Below are 9,683 nucleotides of genomic sequence, written 5' to 3'. Positions count from 1 at the left end.
TGGGTGTATTAATGTGTTTGTGTTCGCCTGAAACTCTCCATTACTGAGTTAAAAATTGTGTTTGTATGTTTTGGGTGTGTTAGTATGCTTATTGATGCTTCTGTGTATCTCTGTCTACATCGCTGTCTACCGTGGTGCTCTGTATTAAAAATATTTTCTCAGCTGTTTTTTCGCGTCAATACACTGAAACTGGTGTCAAATCCCCACTCTTTCCTTCTCCCTGTTTGTCATTTCTGTGATAAATGCCCTCTCCCCGCCTTCCACACCACTGCACAAGTGGTAGACACTGCTTCTTGAAAATACATCAGCTACTGTGACACATGACACGTCTGTTTGGTTCTTTAATCTGTGTCTTTGGAAGCACAGGGCAGTTTCATCGAATACGTAGAGATGTTGTTCCTGAAATATTACTACCACCATCGGGGCTGTCTCTGGAAATATCAATCCTTTCTCAAATTTTCAAGACTGCCCTACAAACACTACAATGGAAAGAACGTGAAATACACTTCATTTCACATTTTTGGAAAACCGTTCACTCGGAGTTGCTCTGATATTGCTGCAGTGGAAATACCCTTTAATGTGTCCACGCCATGTCAGTGATAATGACAAATCATTTCCACGTTGCAGAGGGAACACAGACATTGATCTACATTAGCATTGTCCACTTTGAGCGGCCTCAGATTAATTGCAATTCTCTGCGCAAATGGCCATCTGTGGTGGTTTGAAAATGCTATATTACTAACCATTTCAGCTGATCCGACAATGCCTTTTGTTCACATTCTTGTGATTGGATCCTCTGGAACCAACTCCATTAATCTTGCCGGGTTACCATGCACTGTATACCATGTTGGTGAATATCGAGTGTCCTGGCAGCAGCCAGGGTCGCTTCATTCAGAAGCAGTCAGTCATTGACATCGTCTTCGGTTCTCCACGTAGAAAGAAAGGATTCCCTGTCGGACAAACGTCATCCGCTCGATACACGGTTCAAAATATCCCCACATCACTCCCCACCGTGATGTGTCGTGAGTACAATGGGGTCACTGGGAACATCAGGGAACAAATCATTGGGGAGATGGAACAACACTTCCAATGTCTGAACTGGCCTGAGTGCATAATTTATCACTAAGTCCAGTAACCTCTCTGCATTTATGTAATATACCGCCGTTTATTCTTCTTGAAAGAAAACGAAAATACAGTTTGCCCGTTGCCCACGTTATATTCCAGCTGCCAAATTGTTATCTACTCTTATCCAAATCAAGATACTCTAAATCCACTTGAGAACTTAATTTCCTGCCTAACCCAGTAACAAGGCATTTGCTGAACTGACCGAAACCGTTGATGTTGGCTGCAAATATTTGAGGTCCCTGCACTAGTCGCTGTGCCACTGCAGTCGTTAATTTGCTTTAACTGATGAAGGTAGATTTATCACAAATTATCCCTAGTCCAGGCCCAGTAACCATTTCTAGGAGAAAGTGTGGACTGCAGATGCTGGAGATCAGATGAAAATGTATTGCTGGAAAAGCGCAGCAGGTCAGGCAGCATCGAAGGAGCAGGAGAATCGACGTTTCGGGCATGAGCCCTTCTTTAGGAATGAGGAAGGTTTGCCCAGCAGGCTAAGATAAAAGGTAGGGAGGAGGGACTTGGGGGAGGGGCGTTGGAAATGCGATATCTGGAAGGAGGTTAAGGTGAGGGTGATTAGGTGAGTGTGATAGGCCGAAGTGGAGGTAGGGGTGGAGAGGTCAGGAAGATTTCAGGTTAGGTAGGTGGTGCTGAGTTCGAGGGTTGGGACTGAGACAAGGTGGGAGGAGGGGAAATGAGGAAACTGGAGAAATCTGAGTTCATCCCTTGTGGTTGGAGGGTTCCTAGGTGGAAGATGAGGCACTCTTCCTCCAGCTGACGTGTTGCTATGGTCTGGCGATGGAGGAGTCCAAGGACCTGCATGCCCTTGGTGGAGTGGGAGGAGGAATGGAAGTGTTGAGCCACGGGGTGGTTGGGTTGGTTGGTCCAGGAGTCCCAGAGGTGTTCCACAAGTAGGCGGCCTGTCTCCCCAATATAGAGGAGGCCACATCGTGTGCAGTGGATGCAGTTAATGATGTGTGTGGAGGTGCAGGTGAATTTGTGGCGTATATGGAAGGATCCCTTGGGGCCTTGGAGGGAAGTAAGGGGGGAGGGATGGGCGCAAGTTTTGCATTTCCTGTGGTTGCAGGGGAAGGTGCCTAGAATGGAGGTTGGGTTGGTGGAAGGTGTGGAACTGACAAGGGAGCAACTGAAGGAGTGGTCTTTTCGGAACGCTGATAGGGGAGGGAGGGAAATATATCCCTGGTAGTGGGGTCCGTTTGGAGGTGGCGGAAATGACGACGGATGATACGATGTATATGGAGGTTGGTGGGGTGGTAAGTGAGGACCAGTGGTCATCTGTCCTGGTGGCGATTGTAGGGGCGGGGTTCAAGTGTGGCGGAGCGGGAAGTGGAGGAGATGCGGTGGAGAGCATCGTCGTTCACGTCTGGGGGGAAATTGTGGTCTTTGAAGACCATTTGGGTTGTTCAGTATTGGAACTGGTCCTCCTGGGAGCAGATGCGGCGGAGATTTATTATAAACCGACCGACTCCCACAGCTACCTAGACGACACCTCCTCCCACCCTGCCCCCTATAAAAACCGCCATCCCATATTCCCAATTCCTTCGTCTCCACCGCATTTGTTCCCAGGAGGACAAGTCATTTCAGCCACCTCCAAACGTTGCCCGTTTGGCAGACTTTGACTGAGGTAGTGCCACATAACACAGTGGGCAGTATCTTCAATATGATGCTGAGACTTTCTCTCCGCCAGAACTGTGCTCTGGCTGCTGCTACAGATGCAGCTATTGACAGATCCACGTGACAAGTTTGAGAATATTCTCATCTTGTTGATTTCCCCATCACTCCCAAGTGTCCGATTGTTGTTTATTTAAGCCCTCTCACTGCTCAGGCAGTGCTAGCCCAGTGGAGACACTCTTGGTAAGAGACAATGAGCTCCCACAACCAGAGTACAAACTGTGTCTTTGTCACCGTCAGTGCTTCCTTTGATTTCTTTTCAACATCGACGGCAATTGACTTTTCCCTGAGGGTGGCGTGGAGGGCAGAAGGTGTCCACTATCAGGCGATTTTCTTGATCATCTTTGATCTGTTACGATGAGTTTTCCCTGGTTCTGGAATCAATGTTGGGGAATTACAGGGTCACTCTTTCCCTGACTGTCTCCCACTGTGCTCCCTCCACTGAAGGGTCAGTCTTGCCAGTGGGACAGTTTATCTGCAGGAATGGTGATGGGGCTTGGTAATGGTAGGAACCTCCCACCCCACCAACCTCCATATACATCGTATCATCCGTTGTCATTTCCGCCACCCCCAAACGGACCCCACCACCAGGGATATATTTCCCTCCCCTCCCTTATCAGCGTTCCGAAAAGACCACTCCCTCCATGACTCCCTCGACAGGTCCACACCCCCCAGGAATGGTAATGGATACCTTATCCGTTCGGTCTGATTCTGTGAGTATGACGAAATCAGACCGTTTCCTGACCGATTGAACAAAGGGATAAAGTTGACAATGGAACAGGACCGAATGTGCTATAAAGGTGAATGAGAGGCACACGATCTTCTTGTGCGTTTTATTCTCAAAACAGATTGAGGAAATCAACGCATACCTTGAGGAAAATTGACTTAGTTTAATGATATTAGAGAGACATGACGACAGGGTGGCCAATATTGGAACGAAATATCCATAACACTTTATAGCCGGGAGTGTAAGACAGAATTGAGAGGAAATCGCTGAATAAGGGATAACACCTATGTTTTCGTGAAAAGTAATCTTATATAAAATTTGTGAGCTATCATCTTTATCTTATTCATTTCTTGTACGAAGTGCCAGTTGAGTTGAGTTTGAAGAGAAATTCCCACCGTGAGGCTGAGTGGGTCTCACGCAACTTGATGGGGAGAAGGACCTCTGTTTTTATGTGTTTTTATGTTTTTATGATCCATCTCATTCCATACCCAACATTCCCCTGAAAATTCTACACCCGATCTTCTCCGGAACATTCTATACCCAACATTCCCTGGAACATTCTGAACACGACATTGCTGGGCGCATTCTGTTTGCAACATTCTCCAGAGATTCTGTCCCTGACATTATCTGTGAACGGCCAGACTTCAGTCAATTGAACAGAAGATAAGATCGCGAGATAAGGAGAGAAGGAGACCCTGTTCCAAAGTCCCCTCGGGCAGTACAATAAATTATTACGTGTTCCCTTCGTTTACATTTATTCACGAAACAGGATTGATCACAACTTAGACTACAGCACAGAAATTTCCAAACTCTATTTGTCTTCAAGGAACTGGGAGATAATCCTTTAGGCCAGCAATGTTTCCAAGCTCCACATTGGGAGAAGGAAACAACTGACCTGTATCTGCTCTCCAGTGATTGAGCGTGTGAAAGTTCTCAAAACTTTCTGTTCTTATGGATATGTCTCTGTGTTTGGTGCTTGTGTTGTTTAATATATTTTTGTCAATAATTCAGACCATCCCATTTGTTACTTCAGCTCCAATTATATCAATAAATCTCTGAATACAGTAACACATTTGAAAATCTCAATCAAACTGGCAACTTTGACTCCAGGCTGATGTATAACATATTCGTTATCCATCCTCACAGTTAACGTAGTGACGGTCTATGTCCTGCTTTATAAAGATTGTGGATTATCTCCATGTGTCCAACGTTACCTGGGGGCCATGGCAGTGGCAGATCTACTGGTCATTATCCTTGACCTGATGCTGAGACACATTCCCATTGTTTACCGGGAGCAGTTTTATTTCCTTTGGGACATCCCTGTGTGTAATATTCACGCCGTCCTGCTTTATGCAGCCACTGACTGTTCTGTCTGGTTCACCGTCACTTTCACTTTTGATCGGTTTGTGGCCATTTATACCCAGAATCTGAAATTGAAATATTGCAATGAGAAAACGGCGGTTGTGCTTCTGGGAGCAATTACTGTGCTGAGCTGTTTAAAGAACATTTTCTGGTATTTTATGCTCACACCTTGGTATCAGCTGGGGAACGACCCCTGGTTTTGTAAGGTAACAAACATTGTTCAATTCTCTCGTGTCTGGGTCACAATCGAGTTCCTCCACCACATTCTGACCCCCACTATCCCTTTTCTCCTGATTCTGCTACTCAATGTTATCACCGTCAGACACATTTTGGTGAGCAGCAGAGCCCGCAGGCGACTTCGGGCTCACACCAAGGGGGCCGCTCAGTCTGACACAGAAATGAAAAATCGAAAAAAATCCATCGTTTTACTGCGTGTGATTTCAGCCAATTTCATCCTGTTATGGTCAACGTTAATGGTATTTTCGATATGGAGACGGATGTGGTATATAATGGATAATCTTGCGTCTTTGGATTATTTTGTGCGGGAACTGGGCTTCATGCTGCAGCTCCTCAGTTGCTGTACAAACACCGCGATCTATGCCGTGACCCAGACGAAGTTCAGGCAGCAACTGAAGAATGTGCTTAAATATCCCTTTACCCAAATTCATCAGTCAATCAAATTCATTCATTAATCAATCCATCCGGAATTTTCTCATTTCATTTCAGTGCTTCAGCAGTGAAGCACCTGTTGCTATGGTATTAGACTGAGGGTATCGCTGTTTCGTCCAATCATATTCCACAGGGTATTGCAAGGAGACATTCCAATGTTTCTCTCAACACAGGGGCCAGTGAGAAATGGAAACATCCCACTGAGTATATCAAATATATTGTAAACAATAAAAATGTTCATTAAAAATTGCCGAGGCGAAGAGTGAATGATATTGTTGCCTGTCTTTGTGTTGGAGAAACTGATCTGGAGAGAAATTGACTTGGCCTAAAGTCCAAGTACACAGGGAAGGAAAGCGGACCGGTGCCTGATCTCAGGAGTGTGCTTACAGTCACTCTGTCCTTGCTTTCGCCGGTGACCCCCAATCCGATTTGGCCTTTGGCAGAATTCACAGCTCTACCCCGTTTTTTCCGTCTCCACTCAACTGCATCCGTCTCTCCCATTCACCATCTCTCGCTACTGCCATCACTTGCTTTCCTTTCTCCCCATTCACCCCCTCTCTTTCACTCCCGCCCCATTTCCTCTTCCCCTTTCGCCTCTTTTCGCTCCCTCTCTTCCTCCACATATTCTCTCTTTCTCGTCCCCTCCGCTTCACACTCTCTTTCTTTTACTGTACCTTCCACTCTCTCTCTTCCCAATTCTCTCTGTCTCTCGTTATCTGTCGCTCCACCTGCATCCACTCTTCTTTTTCAACCTACCTTCCTCCGTCACACCACTGTTCTCTCTGTCTCTTTCCCACCTTACTGACTCCAGCATTTCCTCACTCCTCCAACCCCGCCCGATCTCTCGATTCTCCCTTCCCCTCCCCAGCTTCTCAACCCACCTCACATCAATGTGCCAGAGGGAGAGCGTAGGAGGAGCGAGAAAGTGTGTCAGATAGAGATTGATGGAGAGGAGAGAGTTTCAGTGAGACGTATTAGGGCGGATGAGAGGGAGAGTGGGAATGGGGGAGAGGGGCATTGAAAGAGAAACGGGGAGAAAGATGAGTGGGGGAGACAGAGGTGGACGGTGTAGAGACAAGGTATTGAAGCGGGTAGACAGAAAGCGAGAGCGTGGTGGGAGTAAAGAGAGAGAATGGGAAGGTGTGAGAGAGGGGGAGAGATGTAGAGGTCAGGAGAGAGAGGACGAAAGAGATTGGGAAGGTGTTAGCTAGAGTGGGAAGGGATACAGACAGATGGAGATGGTGAGAAAGGAAGTAGGGGTATGGGAAGAGACAGCGAGAGATGGACAATTGGAGTGTGCAGAGAGATTTGGACGGAGGGGGTATTGAGAGAGGGAGAATTTGTGGGATGTGTGTAGACAGAGAGTGAGAGGGAGAAGCCAGACAATGAAAAATGGTAGGGGTAGGAGAGAGATAGGGAGAGAAAGACAGAGTGGGAGCAGGGTAGATAGAAACAGAGAAAGGGAGTGAGGTAGAGAGAGAGCGTGCAATTGCGTAGAGACAGGGAGGGAGGGTGTTAGATATCTAGAGAGATGTATCTATAAAATGGGAGAGAGTGAGACGGGGTAAAGAGACAGTACTAGAGGGGGTAGAGAGAGAGGGATAGGGAGACGGAGAGAGAGCGTGGGAGAGAGTCGGGAGAAAGTGGGAGGGAATTGAGACAGAGTGAGAGGGGCTCGGGAGAAAGAGTGGGCGGGGATAGAGGGACAGTGGGAGACAGTGGGGTGTAAGAGGAAGAGATCATGGAAGGGAGATAGAGAGACAGTGTGGGAGTGGGGACGAGGGAGAGTCTGGGGGTTCAGGGACAACGATTTGGAAGGAGAAAAGTCAGAGAGAAATTGGGATGGGATAGAGAGAAAGACAATGCAGCGGGAGAGTGATGGTGAGCTTGGGGTTGGAGACAAAGAGAGTGGAAGAGTTTTGAGGGAGAGAGTGTAGGAGGAGGGAAGATACAGTGTGAAAAACAGATACAGAAAAAGGGAAAGAGAGAGTCGAAGGCGGTTGCATAGAGAGAGAGTGGGAAGGAGTGCTTCAAGTGTAGGCAGAAAGACAGAGAGAGAGGGAGGGGAGTGGAGACAGAGAGCTGGAGTGAGAATTGGGTAGAGAGACGCAGAAAGTGATGGGGATCGTGTGAAAGAGTGAGTAGGTGGAGGTAGATAGTGGGACGGTGGTAGAGAATGGGAGAGGGGGTCGAGAGAAAGACGTCGGATCAGAGAGACTGATAGTGGCAGAGAGCGAGAGAGGTACAGGGAGCAGAGAGAGTGGGAGAATGTGGAAGGGCTACAGAGTTAGAGAACGTAGGAACAGAGCAGAGGGAAAGAGACAGAGAGAGAATATGGGACGGGGTAGAGAGTGTGGGAAGGGGAAGAGAGAGAGAGGGTGGTATATACATATCGAAAAAGAGCGTGAGTGTGAGGTGCAGAGAGAGATTAGGAGGGGTGCACAGAGAGAGCGATAGAGAGGTTGGTGGGGGTAGAGACAGATGGGTGTGGCTAGAGAAAGAGTGGAAAAGGGGTCGAAAGACATTGAAAGAGTGGCCGAGACATAATGGGAGAGTGGGAAGGGTCAGAGAGAAAGTGGGAGGGAGTAGATAGACAGATGGATGGGGAGAGAGAGAGTGTGGTGGTGGAGAGAGAGAGAGAGGGAGGGTTTGAGAGAGCGCGAGTGGGAGGATGGTAGAGAGAGACTGCGTGGCGGGAGAGAGAGAATGGGTGGTGTGTCGAGAGAGAGGATGGGAGAGTTCAGAGGTAGAGAGAGTGTGAGGAAGACAGAGAGTGACAGACAGAGAGATAGATAGAGATAGACAGACAACGAGAGAGAGAGTAGATGGTTTTGAAGAGAGAAAGAGATAGAGAGGAAGTGTGGGAGGGAGTATAATGAGGGATAGAGAGCAAGAGACTGTGCTTGGGATGAAGAGAGAAAGCATCCAACGAGCAGTGAAATCAACGTTTCGGGCAAAAGCCCTTTATTCCTGATGAAGGGCTTTTGCCCGAAACGTTGATTTCGCTGCTCGTTGGATGCTGCCTGAACTTCTGTGCTCTTCCAGCACCACTAATCCAGTATTTGATTATCAGCATCTGCAGTCATTGTTTTTACCATTAAGAGAGAAAGAGAGAGTGAGATTGACAGTGGGAGTGGGGCAGACAGAGAGTGAGAAGGGGGTAAACAGAGAGAGAGTCTTTAGGCTGTAGTGACAGAGTCGGAAGGAATAGAGACAGAGTGGGAAATGGTGTTGAGTGACAGAGAGTGTGAGGGAGTCGAGAGGCGAAAGGGATAGAGTAGAGACAGAGAGAATGGGGGGTGTTTAGAGACAGAGAGAGCGGGAGAGAGTGGAGAGAGAGAGACAAAGACAGGGACAGTCAGAGAGAGTCAGAGAGAGAGAAGGAGAGAGTAGGAGGTTGGTAGCGAAAGAAAGAGAGCGACAGAGTGTGAGAACGGAGAGGAAAATAGAGAGACAAGGAGAGTAGAGAAAGAGGGAGTGGAAGGGGAAGAGAAAGAGTGAGAGGGGGTTAGAGAGAGAGCATGGAAAGTGAAAGAGAACAAGAGTGCGGGAGTGAGGTAGAGAGAGTGGGAGTAGGGCAGAAAGAGAGAGATTTGGAGAGGAGTAAAGACAGAGAGAGGGAGAGGGCGGGTGAGGTTAAACAGAAAGAGAGGGAGGCGGGAGAGAAGGTATAACTATGGATGGAGACAGAGAGAGAGTTGGAGGGTGTTCCGTGACATCGTGAGAGGAGGGTATGGAAAGTGGAACTGACAGAGACACAGTGAAAGAGAGAGAGAGGAAGGAGTTTGAAGAAAGCGAGCGACAGAGAATGTGGGAGGGGAGTAAAGACAGTGAGAGGGAGAGCGAGAGGGGAGAGATGAGGGGGTAGAGAGAGAAACGGAAGTGAGCGAGTAAGAGAGAGAAGAGGAGGGAGGAGGAAGAGAGAGGGAGGAGAAAAGAAGCAGAGTGGGAGGGGAGAGAGGGAGAATTGGGGGAGTTTGGGAAAAAGAGAGAATGTGGTGGGGAGGGAGATAAGGAAGGGTTATAGAGGGAGAAAGTGGTACGGCATAGCGAGAGACAGTGGGAGGGAAGGTGAGAGAGAGAGTGAGTGGGCAGTAGAAAAAGAGAGAGTCGG

The sequence above is a fragment of the Chiloscyllium punctatum genome, chromosome 43, assembly GCF_047496795.1.
Source record: "Chiloscyllium punctatum isolate Juve2018m chromosome 43, sChiPun1.3, whole genome shotgun sequence".
Lineage (NCBI taxonomy): Eukaryota > Metazoa > Chordata > Chondrichthyes > Orectolobiformes > Hemiscylliidae > Chiloscyllium > Chiloscyllium punctatum.
Note: the sequence above shows the minus strand (reverse complement) of the source record.